The sequence below is a fragment of the Peromyscus leucopus genome, unplaced genomic scaffold (assembly GCF_004664715.2).
Source record: "Peromyscus leucopus breed LL Stock unplaced genomic scaffold, UCI_PerLeu_2.1 scaffold_1693, whole genome shotgun sequence".
Lineage (NCBI taxonomy): Eukaryota > Metazoa > Chordata > Mammalia > Rodentia > Cricetidae > Peromyscus > Peromyscus leucopus.
The window spans coordinates 5,912-16,215 of record NW_023504879.1 but is presented as its reverse complement, the minus strand read 5'-3'; the positions used below and the strand labels follow the sequence as shown (position 1 = coordinate 16,215).

The window sequence follows — 10,304 nt, the reverse complement described above, 5'->3', positions numbered from 1 at the left end:
AGTCAGTCTGGGAGACCAGACAACATCCTTCTTTTGACAAATCCTTAAGAGAAAACTCAGGCACGTTCAGGACCCTCATGTGGGTTGGACGTCGGCAGCCCACCTCCTGGAGCCCCTCTGACGCAGGACTTGGCCATGCCTGGGCCTGGACTTGGGGACCTGGAGAACGAGGAGGACTAGGGCATCCCATGCTAGGAGAGCTCTCAGCCCACCCTTCCCACAGCCTGGCTTCATCAAGATGGGGAATTCAACCCTGAGACCTGGAAGGCAAGGCCGTGTTGGGTGGTATGAGAGAGATGTGCCCCAAAAAGCCAGGCAGGAGGGCTGGCCATCTGTGTGGGTGCAACTCACCCACACATTACCACAGACCAGTTTACACCAGTTACACACACCGTGTCTTGGGGAAATGGCCTATGCAGTAGACTGGAGCTCCCAACGCCGGGCTTTCATCTCAGAAACACCACCCCCTTCCCTGCCACAAATAACAAGGTTCTGATGGTCTGCTCACCATAACAGTCAAACCATGAATCACCAATGAAGGAATGCATTCCCTCATAGAAGGCCAGACACACCAAATAGTAAATTACATTTTATTTCATTTACAGAAGGGCCTTATGGCAACAAGGTGGCATGGGGCAAACAGCACCCAGGTGAGCACGTGGAAAAGACTGCTGTAAGCACACAGGTGAGCTTGGTGCAGCTCCAGTGAGCAGGCCCGGGGAGCCGGGGAGGCAGGCAGGAAGGCAAGGCTTCTCTTGGCTTCTCTCCAGGCTGGGACCAACTCCCCTGCACCCACAAGGCCACATGTGTCCTGGACATACAATACAAGAGTAGCACAGTTCTCATGAAAACTCAACAGCAGGCGCATGGAGAGCTGGGTTCCTCCATGCCTGGCAGTGATGTCACCAGTGGCCCTGCCCTCCCCATTCCACAGGCTGGAGAATTAAAAATCGCAAGCCCCAGTGCCTGCCGGGTGAGAATCCACTCCACCTGTGCTGAGGATGCTCTCCTTACACATACGTCTGCACAGTCCACCCCCTCCCCAGCCCTGGAGTGCCCGTGGTGATCTGCAGTTCCTGAGCGTGATGGTGGTGTTTGGTGGTGTTCCCAGGCTGGTGCATGGTGCCAGGATCAGCGGGAGCCCCCTGAGGCCAGGAGCTACAGCAGCTTGACATAATTCTGTGGAATCAGCCCTCTCTTGCCATTCAGGGTCCCTTCCAGCCAGCCAGGTTCCCTTGAGGTCTGAACTGAAAAAGAAGAGACCATGTTTACAAGCCTGCTCCTGGTCCTTGTCCCTGATACTCACCATGCTGCAAGGTTTCTTGTAGGCTCAACCATGGAGCAGTCAGTGGAGAGTAGGGTCACTTCTGGGGCCTTGAATAACAAAGCTGCCATGGCAGTTACTGATGGCTTCTGCCCGGGATTGCTAAGCACAAAGCTCCCCTATCTAGTCCCCCAGCTTCTGATCCTGCTCCTTCTAGTTCATGGTGTACCAAGTGTGCACAGAGCAGAGCACATTTTCCCCTGCTTCAAGTCAAAACCAAGTTTACTGGGCCCTTCCTAGCACTCCAGCAGTCTTTCGAACTCCCTACCTATCAACCAGTTCACCCGAGTCAACCAGAGAACCCCAACTCCAGGGCCCTGGCGCACACAGGGCCTGCTGCCTAGAGCGCTTTCCCACTTCTTCACCGGGTAACTCCTCCACTTCAGGTTCCAGAGCATAGCTGCTCCTTAGGGAGGTCTGCTTCAGCCACTCCGGGAATTAGCCGCACTCATCTCATGCCCACATGGAGGGGAGCTCCTGGTGGCAGGCCTGGGCCTTACACAGTGAAGCACAGTGCCCAGCACACTGGCGGTGTCAATACATACTTGTGACGGTCACATGACAAGGGTCAGACTGGACATCAGAAGACACAGAGCTCAAGTCAGTACACTAGCATTTTGGTATCAAATACAAAAGAATTTAAGGGACCCCAGCTGAAGCACCAATTATGGCCGGGGCAGAGCCACATGCCTTGTCGGAAGGGGGCAGTACTTGCCCACAGAACAACCCAGAAACCAGCTCTGAAATGCAGCTTTTGATCACAACCCACAGGAATTATCTTATACTAAACTAAAAATTGGGTGCAGGTATTCACACTGCCGTCTTGTGAAGCCCTGTTTCCCGGCTCTGGGTGTGATGGACTCTTTATTCCACTGCTTTGTGATTGCCACTTGCAACTGAGTAATTCACGACCCACTCGTGTGGAGACCATGATGGTTCAGTGCTAACTGTCCTTTTCAATGAGGTCACCGTTGGTTTTCTCCTGTGCACTCTGCTATCTGCATCACCACTTTCTTCCATCTGCCAAGTAGCTTTAAGGCTTCTACTTGGTTGCTCCCTAGGTCCTAAATATTCTACACCCCAGCCATGAATGGGCAGTACAGATTAACACCAGTTACGGCTCTGCCCCCATTCCAGACAGATGAGCGGCCTCACACCTACGCATTCCATGTGTGCCTAAGAGAGTGAGGCTCCTAGTCTAGATTACAGCTGAAAGTTCTCATCTGAGAGCTCATGTTCCCTGGTACCTAACCGAGGGTTTCACACGGTCTCTGCAATAAATGAGCAAGTGAAGTAAGGTGTGCTTTCAAGGTGAACAGCAGGCACCAACTCACTTTCTTCGCCCCTCACTGACCTTTACCCTGACCTTGTCACCAAGGACACTTTGTAAAGGCTTCGTCCATACACTATACTGGCAATGCCACCAGAGTGTGGAGAAAGGACTGGATTCAACACCAAAGCCACCCGCCCCCGGGATGTGCCACCTGCTGCATACGGTGTCCTGGATGAGTGTAAACACAAGCTGAGGCCCCACAGCTTGCCAAGGCTCATCCCTGGCAACTTCAGAAGTATCTGTTCATTCTTTAATTCCTTCACCACCTCAGGGCAGGGCCAGCATTGGCAGGCACCACTCCACAGCTGCTCTGGCAGACAGAAGGAGCTGGCAGTTGATTCCAAAGGGTCTCCCACCCTGGAAACTAACTGCTGCATGGCAAGGCAGCTGTGCTTCCATTTTTATGGCAGGAGACACAGGGGCTCCGTCTCCTGCCATTCTCTAGGGCCTTTCCTATGGGCCACCTTCTGCACCTAAGTTTTCTGGTGACCTCTATCCTTCGTTTCCATAAATGGAATCATCTATTTGTCCCTCTAGAATTGGCTTATTTCACTGAGGATATCTTCAGGTTCAATCCCACCCACGGGTCTGACTTTCTGTAGACAGCTTGTTTACACTCCTAAGTGTACACTAAGGACACACTACATTTTGTTCATCCACTTGCCAGCTGATGGGCAATTGGTCACTTCCACCTTTGGGGTCCTCATGAGTGCTATCAACAGCAGATACAAGAACCCCTGCCTTTCCTCTTTTTGAGTGTATTCTCAGAACTGGACTGCTGGGTCACACTTGCCTCCATTACTAATGTTTTGAGTAGCCACACTGTTATCTTCCACACGGCTATCACCCTGTTCCCATTTCTCTATGACCTCACCAACGATATCTGTTCCCTCTCTCCGTCTCCAGTGCTGGAGTGGGTGTGAAGTGGTATGTCACCGTGCTTCTTACCATCCTGTCCCACGACAACAGTGACTGTGGAACCAGCACCAACATTTTCTGCAAAGCCACATCCATTCCAGAATGGAGTCTTGGGCCTCGACAGTCTAACCTAAGGTCAACCATTACCTGTGACAAAGATTTTAAAAACTGAGCCTTCAGCAGAAGAGAACACTAGGAACTCAGCTCAGCTTAGGAAGCCCAACGTGGGCCCCATGCAAGCTGGGTCTGAGGACTCCCCTCTGTCTCCCACGACACCCTCCCCCTCGTCAGGGAGACCACGGGCTCAAATGTCATACTTCTCATTCTCCTTCCTAAGCTTTAGTTAAAATACTTTTGTCCCACAAGTCTCTACCCCCATTTGCTGATTTCTGAGTTCACCCAGCATCACACTGCATGTACTAATGTGGCACCCAACAACTTTCTGTGATTCCCACATTAGGAATACAGCTGGCAGGCCCTCCCCGAGGGTGCCAAACAGCATTTCAAGGATTAATCCATGTACTTCAGACCTTAAAAGTTCAATTCCGAGAGGCTTTTAAGGGTTAATATGGTCCACACCTGCTGCCTGTAGACACTGCCTCTACATGTGGCATACAACCAACACACTGGCCTCAGCACTGAGTGTTGGGCTAGTTCCTGAAAACCCTGTGCTCGTGGGCCCTACGGTCCCGTGGGCAGACCCAGGGCAAACCACACTTCACACCTGACTATCAGCGCTGTCAACAAGTGTATTTCTGGGATTCGTGAGCCCCAGAGAAAGGAGGACGGTTCCTGGCTTTTAAAGGAATACTGGCTGCCCTGAGACCACATGAGTGAGCACAGACTTCCTGGCAGAGCATGGAAAACATCTCTCAGAGCTACAGAAACACATCTTCATCCCAGAACTGGAATTCATAACTTAAGTCCACAGCCTCAGAATAAGAGGAGAAAGTGAGGAGTTACAGAGCGCATACTCACTAGTGGTCCCTTCCCTTCCACACACCAGTCTGAGGTCCCTGCTTGTGATTTTTCCAAAGCCCTATGAACAGTGAAGCCCAGGGACTTATCAGGCCTCTGACTGTCATAAACTGGTTTCTGTCATTGCCTGCAGTACAAAAAAGGATTACACTGTGGGGTCCTTGTGATTGGTAGAAGATTCCAAACCATTATGTGAGCAGAAGAAAACTATCTTAGCTGTCAGGGTGTTAAGGATTGCCGGTCAAAGCAAGGGAGTGTTCCTGGAGACACTGCTGCAGGGTGAGCTGTAAACACTGGCTGGCTCCACAAAAGGAAAGGACCCACGCCCTGCCGCACTGTCCCACTTCACGCTGCTTGTCAGAAGAAAAGAACCCACCACCCTTCCAAGAGCGGACATATTCTGAGCAAATATCTGCTTCCAAGCAACTGAGAGGTCAGCCAGGCCCTGGAGATGCAAGTGCACACAGTAATGCTGTTTATATAGTGTTTATTCATAGAGTAGGGCTGCACCCTAGTTAGGGGCCTCAACCTCCTGTGCCCTTTCGGACCCGCTCCTAAGGAACAGCAAGTTGGGCAGGCTGCGCCACCTCTGAAAACATTCCTCTGAGCTCATGTGCACCACAATGGGACGCTGGGGAGGCACCACAGACACAGGGCTCACAGAAAATGAGGCCTCTACAGGACAGGAGAAGAGAGAGCCAGCATTCCAAGCAGACCTTTTTTGGAATACACAGCCTTGGGGGAGGGGCTGAGGAACAACTAAGATGCCCTGGGTGTCCAGCCAGCATGCCAGAAAGAGCTGGCCACCAGCACTCAGGGCACATGCGCAAGGGAGACATAACCTGGCTAGATGCGACCGTATCTGCAGCACACTGTGATGGCCCCTGTAGGGCACAGTAGTCACCAGCATGTTCCCCCCAAATGCCCACAGTATTCAAAGTTCAGCCTCCTGAACCTCACTGAATCACCCTGATACATCTTTGCAGACTGGGATGAAAATCCTGGTACACAGAGCACTTATAGTTTCCAGAGAAAGTGAAGGGGCAAGGCACTGCCACCTGCTCTTTGCCCGTGTGTGTGTGTGTGTGTGTGTGTGTGTGTGTGTGTGTGTGTGTTGCTTATCTCTATGTACATATATGTATGAGTATATATATATATATACATATATATATATATATATATATTCTATGATCCTTTTTTTTTTTTTTTTTTTTTTTGGTTTTTCGAGACAGGGTTTCTCTGTGTAGCTTTGCGCCTTTCCTGGAACTCACTTGGTAGCCCAGGCTGGCCTCGAACTCGCAGAGATCCGCCTGGCTCTGCCTCCCGAGTGCTGGGATTAAAGGCGTGCGCCACCACCGCCCGGCTCTATGATCCTTTTTTAAAGTCATCAAGGGACTTTGGTGGTAGAGAACATGGGCCTCCTGGGCTGGCTGCTTTCTGACCCTTCTTTTGTCTTCCATCTACACTGTCAGACCCAGATTTGGTTTAGAGAGACACAGGTGTCATGGCTGTGTGCCCAAAGCAAGTGCTATGAACCTAATGTGGTTCTTGTTGACCCATTCCTCAGAGTAACAACTTCTGAGTAAATATTTGACCCAATTTTGACCAAGAGATGTAAAGGCAGTTAAACTCAGAAGTAAGTTGTGGAAAAGTTTTCTCATAAAAGAAATACAAAGAGGAGACATCCCCTTTGCTAGAGTTATGTGTGGCCTGTAAATGTGGTCATTTCTCACCCCACAAGGACACTAGTCAAAGATCCAAGTCTGAAGCTCAGAATGTTCAGCAAACATGGGAATACATTCGTCTTGCTGACATCTTTACACACCCCTGAGCACTACTTATTGTGGAAGCCCACAGAGGTTTCCTAGTGAGATCTGAGCTTGCTTTACCCAGCAGAGCTGCATCAGAGGATTGCTTGACCATGTGCATGGTTACTAGGTAATTGGAAGGGTCTACACTTGGCTGAGCTAGGGGGAGGTCTTTTGCTCCACCCCTCGGCATTCCTATAAACAGCCCTTTAGAAGAGACAGAGGGGCCGGTGGATAATGTTCCAGGCCCTCCCGAGGCTACCCTGTGTTTCTGTTTCTCCCCTCTCTATCCTTCTATCTAATATCTCGGTGTGTAAGAAAAATCTCGTGAGAGGGCACTGCTGCTGTCTTCTGAGATTATCGGGAATCTGGCTCTAGGAGCACACAGCACACACACAGAATCTATTCTAAATAAAGCAACTTGCTTTCTATACAACAACTCTCATCAAATGTTGCACTTCTAACTACCACAATGCGCTGTGGCGATGTGTTCCATAGACTCCAAACATTCTGGCTAATCAGCCATTCCATCCCAGCAGCCAAGGTTTCCCCTGCTTCCTAGGAACTCTTCTGGGGAGCTCCCCCCACACTCAACATCACCGTTTCCACAGCAACCAATGGATTTCATAATGAGTGTGACTAGAGAGGGAAGAAATCAAGAGCAAGGGAGGAAAATATATTCACTGAACCAGAGGAGAAATTTGTGAAATATTAAAACAGGCCTAGCTCCTAAATGTCTGTGTATGAATATTAAACATTCAACTAAAATCCACACCCTTATTTAAAATGTAAAGTCTAAAGATGCGCACACTGTTCCAGTTGGCAGGAAATCGCAAAGCACGAGAATGGTACAGAAGAGAGAAGGCCAAGTGTTTGGATTTCTGAGTCCTCACTGGTGCTGCGAAGCATCTCCACTTGGTGAGGGATGGTGGCGGCACAGAAAGCAAAGGCTGCACCTCAGAAGCACTCAACTCCAAGTGGTACCGGCCTCTTGCCACCGTCAGAGCGACCTGAATGAAGGACTGCTGGATTAAAAGGGGTGGAGACTGGCCAAGAAGAAGAAGAAACACTGTGCCGCCACCAACACACAGCTCTGCAGCTCATCTCAAAGGCCAGTGTCAAAGCATGGCCACAAACAGTGGCCGGCACTCTCTGTGCGGACATTAAGGGGAGACAGAATGTCTCCCGCCACAAAGCTCGTGGCAGCACTCACCATCCTCAAAAATGGCTCCTATTTCAAATGACAGTTCTGAGCTGTGTTCTGCCTCACAGGGGTACACGGCACGGGCCTTGCGATTGATAACGCTGCAGAGAGAACACAGAAGGCTTGAATGGAAAACTGAAGACAGAACCCTCACAGCCCCCTCCCCATTTCCCAAGTCTCATTTTACATGCCAACAGTGGGGAAGTACATTCCGAAAAGGAAATGTCAGGGCCATGAACATCAGGCAGAGCAGTAGCACTTGGCTTTCAAGTAATGATGGGTTTCCAACACAAACCTTCCCTTCGGGAGTCTCCCCGGGAAGCTGTCAGTGAACCACTTCACCAGAGTCTCCTCATTGCCTGGTGGAGTGTCCCATCCCAGGGCTCAGCACTGTAGAACGCACAAGACATGTTTACCTCTGAGTACTTCAGCTGTACATCAGCGAAGAGAGAGGAAGAGGCACATGCACTTTAAACTGCTCCCAGTGAGTCCATGTGTGCCGCCTACAGTTCCCACAGCACACTGGAAGGGCTGCCATCCCTGGTAGGTCTTTATTTAGGCCATTCGGCCCCTTAAAATGAACACAAGGCTCAGCATCTCCTAACTTGTGAGAACATGTTCTGAGCCCTCCTGAGAGACGTGCACAATGGGAAATGGTGGAAGCCATACTTGGCCAGATCTAAGCCAAGGAAAAAAGAAATGCTGCCTCTCCCTGGAGACGTAAGAACTCTGCCGGCTGATGCTCAGGCACTGTGACTTGCTACTCTCTCTTCTACAAACTGGTCATAAGATGCCCACAGAAGTCAACATATCCAGCATCCACTCTGCCTTCCGTTTCAACAAAGAGTCTGCTTTACATCTGCATATAAAAATGCTTGCAAAGAATTTTTGAAATTCTTTTTTCATAAATATTCCTAATTTCATAAATAAATAAGAAGGACTGAAAAGGGAGAGCAGGTCCCAACAAGGCTCATGCACTACAAATTCTTCTCAAAACCTGCAATTGGCCCTGAGTAGCCAACAGGTTCCTCATCTACAGATTCAACCACTCACTGATTGAAAGTATTAAAAAAAGGGGAGAGGGGATCTGTATTGTGCAACACATCCAGTCCTCCCATAACTTTCCTAAACAATACAGTGTAGTAAAGGTTCACACAGCATACACATTATTAGGTATTAAAACTGACCTACAGATGACTTCAAATATACAGGAGGATGAGTGTAGGTCAGATGTAAATACAAAATCATTCTATACGAGCAACTAGAAGACAGAGTGGACAGATGTGGGAGTCCTGAAGCCAATCCCCACAGTATCAAGAGTGCTGCACCTGCTTCTGAGACGAAGCACAGCCCTGACTGGAACTTAGCTATCGATGCCAAGGGATCCAGACAGGCATGCTCTAGCAGAAGGCTATCAAGGCGCTTCTTTGTGCTACCACCTTATTCCACATCACGCCCCAAACCACGTACCATTCGGGCAGCTTGTCTACAATGGAGGCAGCAGGAGAGAGGGCAGATGGGACATCCTGGGTGATGGAGAGGTACCCTCTGGGTTGGAGCTTGGTGTGGTTGGAGACTGCAGATTTAGCCACTGCACTGTAGACGGCCGGAATGGCTTGGCCTAAGGACACATTTGAAGGACAGGATTAATGCCATGAATACTCGTAACAACAATTGTACAACAGTCCGAGCCAAATGGCCAGGATGCCAGCACCCATGTGTCTTCATATCACCAAGGACAGAGTCCTCTCTGTTTGTGGGATCTGATCTTGTCTAAGCCACTGCCATTTCCAGTGTCCTGGTTGGTTTCCATGAACTTTGCTTCTGTTTCACTCCCGGCCTTCAGGTTCCTGCTTTGAGTTCCTGCCCTGACTTCCATTCCATGCTGGACTATGAGTGAATCTGGAATAAACCCTTTCCTTACAAAGACGCCTTTTCCTTCCCAAGGTGTTTCATCACAGCACAGAAACCCTACCTAAGGCAATGAGTTCACTAATTAGAAAACTAAGGCTCAAAGTAGTGGTGTGGACTTCTTAGGAGCAGGCGCTCCTTGGCTGAGAATGAGGTTTACCTTCTGATAAACCCACTGAAGCTGGACATACCGTAACTGAGACCACATCTAATGTTCTTAGCAGCATAGTGCACATATATGCACGCGCACATGCACACGCACACGCACACGCACACACCTGAGCGATCACATCCTGCCTGGGACTTGTTCACTGCTGCTCACCTATGATCAGAGAAGATGAGAACGCAAAAACATGTTTCTACTGAATGCATGTTGATTCCACAGCTTCCTGAGTTAAAAACCCTAAGTTGGGGCTTTGTGAGTGGGGAACCTGTCCTAACTCATTTCTTCTACTTATACGGAAAGTGGCACAAACTTAAACATTAGGTACATGGCTGACAGAGACCAACATGTAACACTTCAAAACTGAAAGGTCCTTCACCTGGTACTTATATGTGGAAACTCATATAACTTTGCTACTAATAACCAAGATTCCTCCAGAAAGAGCAAAAGACTAGAGTTTAAAGGAGAAATCAATGAACCACAAACAATTCTTGGTGTTTGATTTGTTCCTCAGAATTTAAAATTGAAAGAGATCGCTCAGAGGTTAAGAACATTGGCTGTTCTTCCTGAGGACCTGGGTTCAATTCCCAGCTCCACATGGTGGCCAGAAACATCTGTCACTCCATATCCAGGGATCCAACATCCTCTTCTGGCCTCCCCAGGCA

General features: G+C 49.4%; 1 long non-coding RNA gene across 1 annotated transcript; it reads right to left on the bottom strand.

The window, feature by feature from the left end:
- Positions 1-573: 573 nt before the first annotated feature.
- On the bottom strand, positions 574-9,166 carry LOC114689350. The gene is made up of 3 exons (XR_003733891.2): positions 9,036-9,166; positions 7,575-7,666; positions 574-1,247 (listed from the first exon to the last, which is right to left on the bottom strand). It is a non-coding gene; the product is annotated as an uncharacterized LOC114689350 (long non-coding RNA).
- Between the last annotated feature and the right edge of the window lie 1,138 nt (positions 9,167-10,304).